Raw genomic sequence first — 11,489 nt, 5'->3', positions numbered from 1 at the left:
CAGATAAGCAGATGTTCATGAAAGTATATTTATGTATTTTCCCATAGAAGCTATGTTAAAATTGAGAACCCTGTTCTTGACAAGAGACTTGGCATAAAAGTAAGTCTAGCTTAGGCCAATGATATCATAAAAAACAACTATAAAATTCTTCCATATATTTAATAGTAAAATCATGCTCAGAGCCCAATAAAATGATCATAAATATCTTATACACATTGATTATACAAGAGGGCACTCTATGCTATAAAGTGTATATGCTGAACATAAATAAAATTGTGCTATCCTATAAATTAAAACTACTTAAAATCAGTATGCTAGCTATAATAAAGATTAAACATTTAATTAACAATATTTTTGCTTGCCTTCTTAGAAATTTTATGATTTGAATGACCAGAATCTTTTTACTTGCTATCTAGGGATGTTTGAAATGACTTTTCCTCTTCAAAAGAGCCCCTGTCTTAGTCACATAGTCAGGATTGTTAGAGATTCTGAGCGTGCTCAGCAGACTGTATCTTAATCTGAAAATCAGTGTACAGAGGAATCCCCATGCATTGAGCCCCTGGGAGTAACTAGACATCTAAAAATTCAAACCCTAACCTCAGACAGACTTAGACAAGATCTAGACTGGCATAAAACTCCAAAAGAAATATGTGACAGAGATGACTCAAAAGGGAATTTTCCCTCAAGTAAATGGATAGAAATGGAAACAATCATCCTGAGTCAGGTAACCCAGAAAGATAAATGTCAGGTGTCTCTCATAGCTAGATGGTGGAAATTTTAGATATGCATGTTTGAATTTGAAAATCCAGAGAGGTCAGGAAACTAATAAATGGACAGGGGAAGGCTTCCTGGGAGGGGAGGTAGAATGCAATGACATAAAGGAGAAAAGGGGACTAGGAGAGTAGGAAGGGTTAAACTGGGTGAGGAATGAGAGGTTAGAGTAGAGGAGGCAGTGTGGGGAGGAATAAGTAATAATAAAGGCCTTTGGGGAAAGCCATATGGAAACCTACCACTATAGAAGCTTCTTAAAGTATATACATCTGCATTATAAAAAGAGACTAAAAGGAGTTACCTTATAACAGGGGGACATTGCCCCTTCTAGATACCATAGGCTAACAAAGTAAAAAACCAATACCAGAAACTGACTCCTTCATTGACGCCTTTGACTAGAGATCCCATAGACCCTCAAACAATATTGACCATTTCCCCTGCTCTTGGTTACCCACCAGAACTTGACAGTAAGATCCTATTGCCGAAGACACTACATATATGAGCTGTAAAACAAAGAGAAATTAAGCTGGTAATGACGTGAAATCCTCATCTCTACTGGCTAGCTTTCATAGTGCTGGAAAGTGCTATGCCTGCTACTTGAAGAGAAAATTAATCATCAAGCTTACCCAACTGTGAATCCTGTGAACTACAACAGCAACTGCCTGGGAAGATATGCCAATGGGTGCAATAGTAGCACAGCTATTGTGGGAGTAATCAACCACTCTGTAATTGGATTTTAGGTTCGCTTCATAGTTTGGAAACCGTACTTGATGCTGATATCCGCAGATAGGTGTAGCTCTCACCACTCATCAATAAAGCTTCTTTTTTTAGCAAATGGAAACTACTACAGAGATCTACAACTTGTCAAAATGCAGAGAATAAGTGATCATGGGGTGCCCATAACCAAGTACATCAACAACACAATTCCTATACTTAAGGCTCAGGGAGCATCTCAGAAGAGGGTATAGAAAGGTGATAAAAGCCAGAAGACAAGGCTTCCTGCTGCAAGACAGTGCCTTCTAGATATGACAGGGATGCTGAACCCATGAAATATTAGCACAAGATCAGCTTAATGATATTACGAGGTGACATGCCAACAAAGATAAGGGAAATTTCACAAGACCCTATCAATAGATGAAAAACTACAGGCAAGTCAATGGCTGCTGAAAGAGTGAGAATCAGTTTTCTTCAGAGACAAGACCCCTGATAATTTACCCAATCAGCCCTAAACATATAGATATGAGCAATATTAAATGGATTCAATAAGCTGTGTATGCATTCATATATATATACATATATATGTAACAATAATAATTATAAAATAAGAGGTCATGAATCCAAAAGGAAATGGGCAAGGGAACCAAAAGAGTTGGAGGAGGACAGGGAGGGATAAAAATGATATGAATACAGGTTACTCATGTATAAACTTTTCAAAGATTTTAAAAATGAATCCCAGCACTCAGGAGGCAGAGGCAGGTGGCTCTCTGTGAGACTGAAGCCAGCCTGGTCTACATAGTGAGTTCCAGGCCAGCTGGGGCTACAGGGACTCTGTCTAAAAATAATAATAATAACAATCTATGTGAAAAAGGTTTACAGTCTTATTTTGCCTTGCATTTCCAGGGGGTACACAGTGTATCATGGCATGGAATCAGGCTGTTAGGAGCATAAGGCAAGCTTGTTATATTGCATCTTTAGTCAAAATCAGAGAACAACAGATCAAGCTATGAACCTACACATCCAATTCTCGGTGACATACTTCCTCTAGCAAGGCTCCACATCCTAAAGGTTCCATTACCTTCCCAAACAGTACCACCAGCTAGGGACCAAGTATTCAAACACAGGAGTCTGTGGGGAACATTTTACATTCAAGCTGCAACATTCTGCCCCATTGGCTCATGGTCATGTCATAATTCCAAATACATTTCATTCAACTTCAAAAGAGTCTCAACACTGTTCAAAGTCCAAAGTTTCTTTTAAGACTCAAGGCAGTCTCTTACTGTGGCTCTGCCTGTAAACTTGAAGAACAAATTAGTCACAACACACAATGGCACAGAGTAAATGTTTCTATTCTGAAGAAGAAGAATGGGATCATATTAAGGAAAGATTACACCAAAGCAAGACTGAGATCCTGCAGGGCAAACACCAAGTCCTGTAGCACCATGTGTGGAAGTGAGAAAGAATTGGAAAAGACTACAAACTCTTGAAGCTACACCTAGTGATATACTTTCTCCAATAAGTTTCCACCTCCTAACGGTTCTACAACCTCCCAAACAGCACCACCAACTGGAAACAAAGTGTTCAAATACACAAATCTAAAGGGGACATTTCACATTCAAACCACAATATTACTAAACAGTATCACTAGTCATTCAAAATTAAACTTCCAGACATGAATTTTTTTAATCTTATTTACTTTTTATGCATATTAGTGTATTGCCTGCATGTATGTAAGTGCACCCATGTTGTGCAATGTCTGTGGAAGTTAAAAGAGGGTGATGGATCCCCTGGAAATGGAGTTACAGACAGTTCTTAGCTGCTATGTGGGCGCTGAATTGAATTGAACCTGGGTCCTTTGCAAGAGTAGCCAGTGCTCTTAACCGCTGAGCCATCCCTCTAGCCCCCAAAACATGAATTTTAAGGGGATACAAATATTCAGACTACAGTAGTCTTGGTGGTCTATAAACAACATTATTTATTAGAAAGAATGTTTAGAGATCTGCCTGCCTCTGCCTCCCAAGGACTGGGATTAAAGGCGTGTACCATCATACCAGGCAAGAACGAAGTTTCTTAAATTCTAGGGGACAACAGAATTGTGAGTGAATGTAGAGGGTTAACATTTTGATGAATGGCCAAGAAATAAGTTTGGAGAAAGATTTATAACTTATAAACAACAGGGAGAATATGAGGGTTATTTCCAAAGCAATGTTCTCCTTCCACGAAGTAAGCAAAGCTTGAGAATTTCACTGGGAAGTCTATGCCTACTCAGGCAGGAAGGTAATTTAGACACAGATAGATTCCTAAGCCTCCTGGTTAAGTACATCATGTTAAGCGTGCTAAGTTTAAGGTTACAACTGAAGAAGGAAAGACAGTGGACACACTTTGGATATCCTTAACTCAAGGTCATAGAATACGTATTTGAAAGACTAAAATGGTAGGCAGGAACATTTGGGAGCAATGTTCAATTTGTATCATGAAGTCAACAGATAGGATAGGCATGCTCCAAATAGTTTTAGCTAAAATAAACTACACACATTTGAAGATACTTTAATATAGGAATTTGCCCCTAAATGTGCCTTCCTTGCTTAGCAGCTAACACAATCAGTTGGAAAGATTATTCAGCAGAAAACAGAATTCCTAAGAAGTTGCATTTCTAACCAGCTCCTGGGTACTTGTGAGGATACTGGTCATAAGAACATACTTGTGGACTGATGAGGACTATGATACTAGAGGGGTTTGGGTTGGTTTTGCTTTGTTTTTCATTTGTTTGGGTTTTTGTTTGAAACAAGGACTCTCCAGCCCTGGCTGACCTGAAACTTGATGCAAAGACCAGGCTGGCCCCAGCTTGCAGGAGCACTCATTACTCCTGCCTCTGCATTACAAGTGCGGAGATTATAGGTGTGAGTCGCCATGCTCAGCCAAGTACTAGAGTTATTGCGAGTTTCCACTTGCTTCTCTTTATTCCAGACCAATGTTACTCATTATAGGCTATCATGTATCAGAAATTAACAACATACTTTCTAAGGAAATCATCAATTGCTTGACTTCAAGTATGTCAAGGCCTCCAGAAAGTTCCAAGTACAAATTTGCAAAGTTTCTGAAATTCACAGTGAGTTCCACATTTTTTTCTGAGCTTAGATAGCGCTGATAAATGACAAATAAAAGTTAAAAACAATAATGTCCATAACTTTGTAGTTTATGCGTAAGTCCTCATTTTAAATTCCGTGGGCTCAATCTACATTATCGTTATAATCTAGGAAGCTTCCCTTCTACAATATTGTAGAACTTGTTCACTTACCTATCAATAATCAGATAGAAATAAGGTTTTGCTCATGTTTTGCAAATGATTTAGAAAAACAATTTTCATAGCTTCACTGTGAGCTTAAGACTTTTAGAGCTGTCAAAGCTGAGCTCAGCAAAGCAATAACTGACTGTTTCATTTTGACAGTTCCTTTGGAACAATTATTTAATGTGAACATTATTTAAATGTGAGAGTGGAATGAATCTCTCCTGGTTTGGTTTTTAAATTTCAGTTTCAACATCTGTGTCTTCCATCTACATTTAAAACAGCACATCACTCTTTACTTCCTGGCTTCCATTTAGAGTTAGCACAGAGCTTAGATATTGGGAAAAGTAATTTTGACTAAAGAGCAAAAGATAAACACATTGCTGTGCTATCCTGGTCTCTTGTTATTCTCTTCTTCCATCTGAAAAGAAAAATGCTGATTTTTAAACTGAGGCAAAAATGTGATCTTTTATGATCTGTACAGCTGACGATTTAGAAAATCATGTGATCTTTTCAGCTTTATTTCAACTCTGCTGGATGCCAATAAAGCTACTTTCATTAGTTGCCATTTTGAGGAAAGATCCTGATCTAAAGGGAAGTTAATGGGCATACTAATGCACCTTTGTGTTCAGCCCAGCAGGAGTGATGCTTACATTATAAAGGAGAGATACTGTAACTGTGTTTGCAGTGGCGTCCTGGACACCATTTGGAGAAATCCCTAAGAGGTAATGGGGGATGTGGAGATTTGACAAAGCTATCATCATTGTTCTGACAGAAAGATGAAGTCAGAATGCACAGGAACTAGCCACTTGTTTACTTCAACAAATGGGCCATTTTGAAGTGAAGGGCGTAACCCAAAGGGTTTCTGTATCTTGCTCCCATGCCATTTCTCTCGACATGCAGCAGTCAACGGTGTTATATTCATTCTGGAAATGTCTGTATGTACAAATGGCATTCATTACAGGCAGCCTCTTTCAACTCTAAGGGGCAAGGGGAACACAGATTATTTGGGAAAAGGAAAGAAAGAAAACAAAGCACTGTCACCAGCATGGAGTTTTTTCTGAGTGAAGAAAAATACCTGGATGATGTTTTCAAACATTCCAACCACCCACTCCAGAGAGCATGGACAAACATAATTTTCATTGTTGACATAATGATGACGTTTTTCAACCATTTCGCAGAGCATAACTTCTTTTCTGTGTGTGCCTGGTTTTGCGACCATGTTAGTGATGTGGGGAAAAAAAATGTACAAATGAAAAACAATGAGTCAAATAACTCCTTTAGTGCTGCCACTAGGAGCCAGAGTTCCCGTGCGCTGCCAGTGTGTGATCAGAAGTACACTGTGGATCATTTGTGTGTTGAATAAAACGTTCAGATTGTTCAAGGATAAACAAAGCCACTGAATTTGACTACCTCTCAGGAAAAACAAGTTCAGAATTTTGTTTTCTTGGTTTGTGTACTTTCAGGTACAAATATTCTTTCAGTAGATGAAACTAAATGACGTTGAGAACTGGTGCAATGTTGCCAATAATGTAATGAAACACATTCCCCAGCTCCTCAATCATCAGATGACTAAAACTTCTTTCTGATTTAAATGACCTGGATATATTCTCAAATATAAGATATATAAAATATATAGTATGTATCAAAATATAAGAAATAGTATTAAAATAATTACTTCCTTATTGATCATAGTTATTTCTATCAATTTCCTTTGTGTCTTTTTCTGCTTGAGCTTATATTAAGTATGTGTGTGTGTGTGTGTGTGTGTGTGTGTGTGTGTTTTTCCTACCTTTTCTGAAACTTAAGCATTTTTAATGTGTTAAAAAGTCTTCTGTAACTCATTTTCAGTCTCCATATGCTATATCATAGAAAACTACCATAACATATAGAATTCTGTATTTGAAAATATGAATAATTTAATAATTTTGTTTCTATCATAGTAATAAATACCCTTAAATATAAATTACCATATTTAACATATTAAAGCCATGAGTAATTGATGACAACACAACATAAGTTAGGTCCTCTGCCAACAGCTAGGCACATAGACATCTACAATAAAGACTACATTTCCCAGATACCCTTGCTGGTACAGTGACTACAGGACTAAGTTTTGCTCAGTGTGGGATGAAAGTGCCCTACAGCAATTTCCAAAAAACCTTCCTTAAACTATTCCCTGTGCCTGTTTTCATACTTTTCTCTTTGAACCATAGAACAAGGGCCACAGGTCAGTAGCAACAGAACAAAAGGAGGCTCAGCCTGAGGGCTGTGTGGAGCAGAACTGCTGTGCTAGGCCTGGGCAATTACATCAAAATTTTATTTTATTTTCACTAATGCTATTTTGGATCTCTAGTGCTTGCAATGGAATGCAATTCTAGCTAATACAACAGTGCTGATTTTAAAAGAAAGCTAGCAGAGTAATGGAACACATGGCAATGAGATCTATAACAATTATAATTTTACTACTCACTAAATCTAGTTTGGGATAGTTTGTTCTGCCACCTATCAATGGTACAATATCCATAAACCACATCAGTGCTAAAACATTTCCCTGATAATCAATATTCAGCTTATCAGTCTTCATCTTTCACAAGCATTGGCATATATAAGGTCATTTGTCCCAAATACTGAATGAAAATTTGGTAAAAGGAAATAATACATTAAAACATTGATTACCCCAAGAGGTGAGTGATAGGTGATTAGTCAAATCTGGAAGACAGATATGCTTCAATATGGTCAGATATAAAGCAATTTAAATAATCCTAAAACAACAGTTATATTATGAAATTATCACAATACATGCTATACATAAAAGCTTCTATAAATAGGAGGTATTCTCATCACTCACCTAACAGAAAAGCAAATTATTTATAATTACTTTATAATTCAAATTTTCCTAAAATCAAGTGTATAAAAATTTAGATTGTACTTATAAGTCATGATTATTTGCCCCAATCATCATCTAAAAAGATGTAACTTGAAAGTATAGATTTATTTAGGAGAACAAGAATTTTAAAAACCATTGAAATACATAATCTTCAACTGCACTAGAGATATTGTTATCCTAAGACTTCTAGAAAAAATGGCATTGTTGCTATTCCCGAAGATGAGAATTTTGAAATGAGTTTAGTGTAATTAATCTACTTCTTTGTTTCGCTGGATTCTAAGTTCAGGAAATTTGGGGACTTTAATGCAAATGTTCTTTAAGAACCTATATGAAAGACAGTGTAAGTTTTAACATCTCATAGAATCTTTCAACCTAAAAATGAGTGGTATATAAATGCCTAATTTAGGGGGAAAATTATAGATCAACAGGCCATATTTTCTCCTGAACTAACAATGTGTCGGTATTAAGCTAGGAAGCAAGAATCACCATCACATAATCAAAAAGACATCAGCTAAGGATAGATAGCTAGGCTCCCATTCTGAGGAGAAACGCCATCTATATCAGGATGAAAGGATTTCAATTGTCTGCTGTTCACCTCAAAACTCAAAGCACAAAGAAAACATGCAGGGTGAGAAGGAAAGGTTCACCTGGCTAACAGGCTGCACTTTGTTGTCTGGAAAGTGTCCGAATGTAGCAAAAACAGAGATATTGATGGGAAAAATTAACAGCTTTCGATAGTGATTACTCCTGGGTAAAAGACGGAAGAATTAGACCAGAAAGGCAAACAAATGAACTTAAGTGCAAATGTCTTTTTCTATATAACCTAAACAATTAAATAAAAATTGCATGTGTACTAATTCAGGATGTTAGAACCACTATGGCTGCCCACTGCCTTGTTCACTTTCCCATAGTTTAAGAGTTTAAGGAATTGAAAAAGGAGTAAGATGTGAGTTTCTAACTTCTAATTACTCTGTACTTAGTTTCTCTTTTTTTACTCCAAAACACACTTTTTTTCTATATAACCTAAACAATTAAATAAAAATTGCATGTGTACTAATTCAGGATGTTAGAACCACTATGGCTGCCCACTGCCTTGTTCACTTTCCCATAGTTTAAGAGTTTAAGGAATTGAAAAAGGAGTAAGATGTGAGTTTCTAACTTCTAATTACTCTGTACTTAGTTTCTCTTTTTTTACTCCAAAACACACTTCTATCATTTTCTAACTCAAATCACATACATAAAAAAAAAAAAAAAAAAAAACCCACAAGACTTTCCCACACATTAAATCTTGTACGAAGAAAACAAAAACAAAGTGAGGTAGTATTCCTGAAGGTCGATAGAAAGTCCGTCCTAGAAGTTTGAGTCAACATATTTGGAAGCTATTGGGGTGGTGGTGAGGCAGATTTATCCATATTCAAAACTGGGAGTGTTAGGTTTCATGTGTGCATACTGCTTTAGCCTAGAAAAAAATTCTGCATCAAACATTAATATTAATTAAATAACTACACCCTTCTAATTGATTCAACCAGAATGTTCATGATAACTTTAAATGAGATTGTGTTCAAGTTGACTGATTGGGCAAAAATCATTTATGAGACAATTACAAAGCGTTTTGATGACTGATTTGGGTAAAAGAAGAAAGTATCATTACATATCCATTGACAAATTGGAAATAATTAAAAATCTAAAAAATTTTTAAACGTGAGATAGTGAATCACTTTTGTTCCATGTTGTGTTCTGAGACTGAGGTGGGATGCCAAAAAAAAAAAAAATTATTCATCTTTATAAGTTTCAGACAAGGGTTAATTTATGATCTTTTATACATCCATGACAACAAAGCAACAGCTTTAAATAATGACTTGGTTCTAATTCCCCAAAAGCAAAAAAATCACTAAAAACAATATTTCCTCTAAGGTAAATTTTCATGTTAGTCAGTAGTTCATAACTTCAGAAAAAATATAAGTTGCAAAACTACACAGAGAAGGAGAAATAGCTTTAGGACCTTTAATTTGGAGTTGCATGAAAGCGTCAAGCTGTAACTGGGCCAGAGCTTTCAGTGTCAAGTTGATTAGCCAAACAGGAGTACTTAGTAATGGACTCCTATGACTCTAATGGCACCTAACCTCAAAATGTGGGTCGCGCTACTTTTATGACTTCATATCATGATACCACTACTCTTTTCTACACAGAAAATGAAAGGGGAAACTGAGGCAGTTATGTTGGTAGTGTAAGTGAAGAAGGAATACCCAGATACTTGAAGCAAAGGGGAATTGGAGATAACAATCCGAGAACTCAGTTTTACTTGCCAATGATACATAGCATTTTTTTGCTTTGTTTTGTATTTTTTTATTGAATTTTTTCTGTATTTCATACAGAACAGCTCAAACAATCTTTATTATCTTTACACCCCCGTCCCCACTGGCACCCTCCCATAGCCGCCCTCCCTCCCACTGGAGCCCATATACTCGGTTATTAAAATGAGGCTCACTGTGCAGAGATGTCTGAATGTTATGTCTATTACAATTGAGCAGAAAACCCCCTCCCCCAAACGCAATTCTTTCCTTGCTAACTCAGCAAAAAGCATGCTCGTCAAGGTTATTTAAATTCTTCTGTGTTGTTCAAAATTGCAGACTGATACTGTTTGCCAATGAAATTTCTGCCAAGACAGTCTTACAAACATGAAATCATACTTTATCTGGTTTCTGCTTACCTTGAGCCCAGCAGGAGATGGGCACAGGTAACAGCTATCAACAATTCTAATTCTAGTGCTCAGTTCGGCAGCATATATACTAAAATTGGAACGATACAGAGATTAGCATGGCCCCTGTGCAAGGATGACACGTGAATTTGTGAAGCATTCCATAATTTTTACTGGACTCTATCTACAGGCTATGGTTCTCTGGATTTTTTTTTATATGGCTTACAAGAACCAGTGGATAATACTCTGATTATTAAATATAGCTATCGTTTCTAAAGCAGTAAATACTAATAATTTGTCATCTCTATTGTTTTACTATAAACACTGCTCTTGAGAGCACTTACATATGTTGTAACTGTGTTGGGAACACTACAAAACCTTGCAAAACTGCTCATTTCTTCCTAACTTGTGTTCAGTGGTATCAGGCTAGTTGTGAAGGCAGCCATATTGTGGAAATTTACACCGTGGAAACTGAAGACTTCTTCCAGTCAGTCTTTGATATATTATTGGTTTATTTGTTTGTTTGGTTTTGGTTTTGAACGGAGCAAATAAAACGGTGAAAAATAAAAAAAGAAAGAAAAGAAGAAAGAATTCTAATTCTCCTGAAGGATCGCGTTTTACTGGCCACGACCTCGCCTCATCCAGCCCGGCACTGCCTGCTGCATTCACCCCACTGTTACCAGACACTGTGCTGGCTGCTCTCTACCATTCTGCCCTATTGTCACTGCTAACGCCATTCTTCTTGGGCCCAGAACCCTGAAAATCCAACCAAATAGGATGAGGGCTTCTTTCATGCTGCAGGGATAATTCGGCAGGACTTCAGAACTCACCCCTGCACACCCACTCCTGCTTAGTCTTCTTTCCAGTTGATCCTCATTATCCAGCAAATAGAAAATGGAATTTGTTCACAAACCCTTATAACTAATAAATATTTCAATCTACTTTGTGTGCATACAACCTTATATTTTATGTATAACATATTCCTCATGTGTTTCATGTGCACCCTTATTTATAGAATATATATTAGTGATTCTTCTTTCTTCTAGAACTCTAAATAATATGCCAGCTTATCCATATATTTGCTGTTTACTAACCAAGTGTTAAGTTCTTTTCTAAATTGTAAATAT

General features: G+C 36.7%; 1 non-coding gene across 1 annotated transcript; it reads left to right on the top strand.

The window, feature by feature from the left end:
* Positions 1-10,429: 10,429 nt before the first annotated feature.
* LOC115070859 lies at positions 10,430-10,533 on the top strand. Its single transcript, XR_003849968.1, has one exon. It is a non-coding gene; the product is annotated as a U6 spliceosomal RNA (small nuclear RNA).
* The last annotated feature ends 956 nt before the right edge of the window (positions 10,534-11,489 follow it).

The sequence above is a fragment of the Nannospalax galili genome, unplaced genomic scaffold, assembly GCF_000622305.1.
Source record: "Nannospalax galili isolate Female #2095 unplaced genomic scaffold, S.galili_v1.0 scaffold1251, whole genome shotgun sequence".
Classification (NCBI taxonomy): domain Eukaryota; kingdom Metazoa; phylum Chordata; class Mammalia; order Rodentia; family Spalacidae; genus Nannospalax; species Nannospalax galili.
The sequence above is the reverse complement of the archived record's forward strand: the minus strand, read 5'-3'. Positions and strand labels throughout refer to the sequence as shown.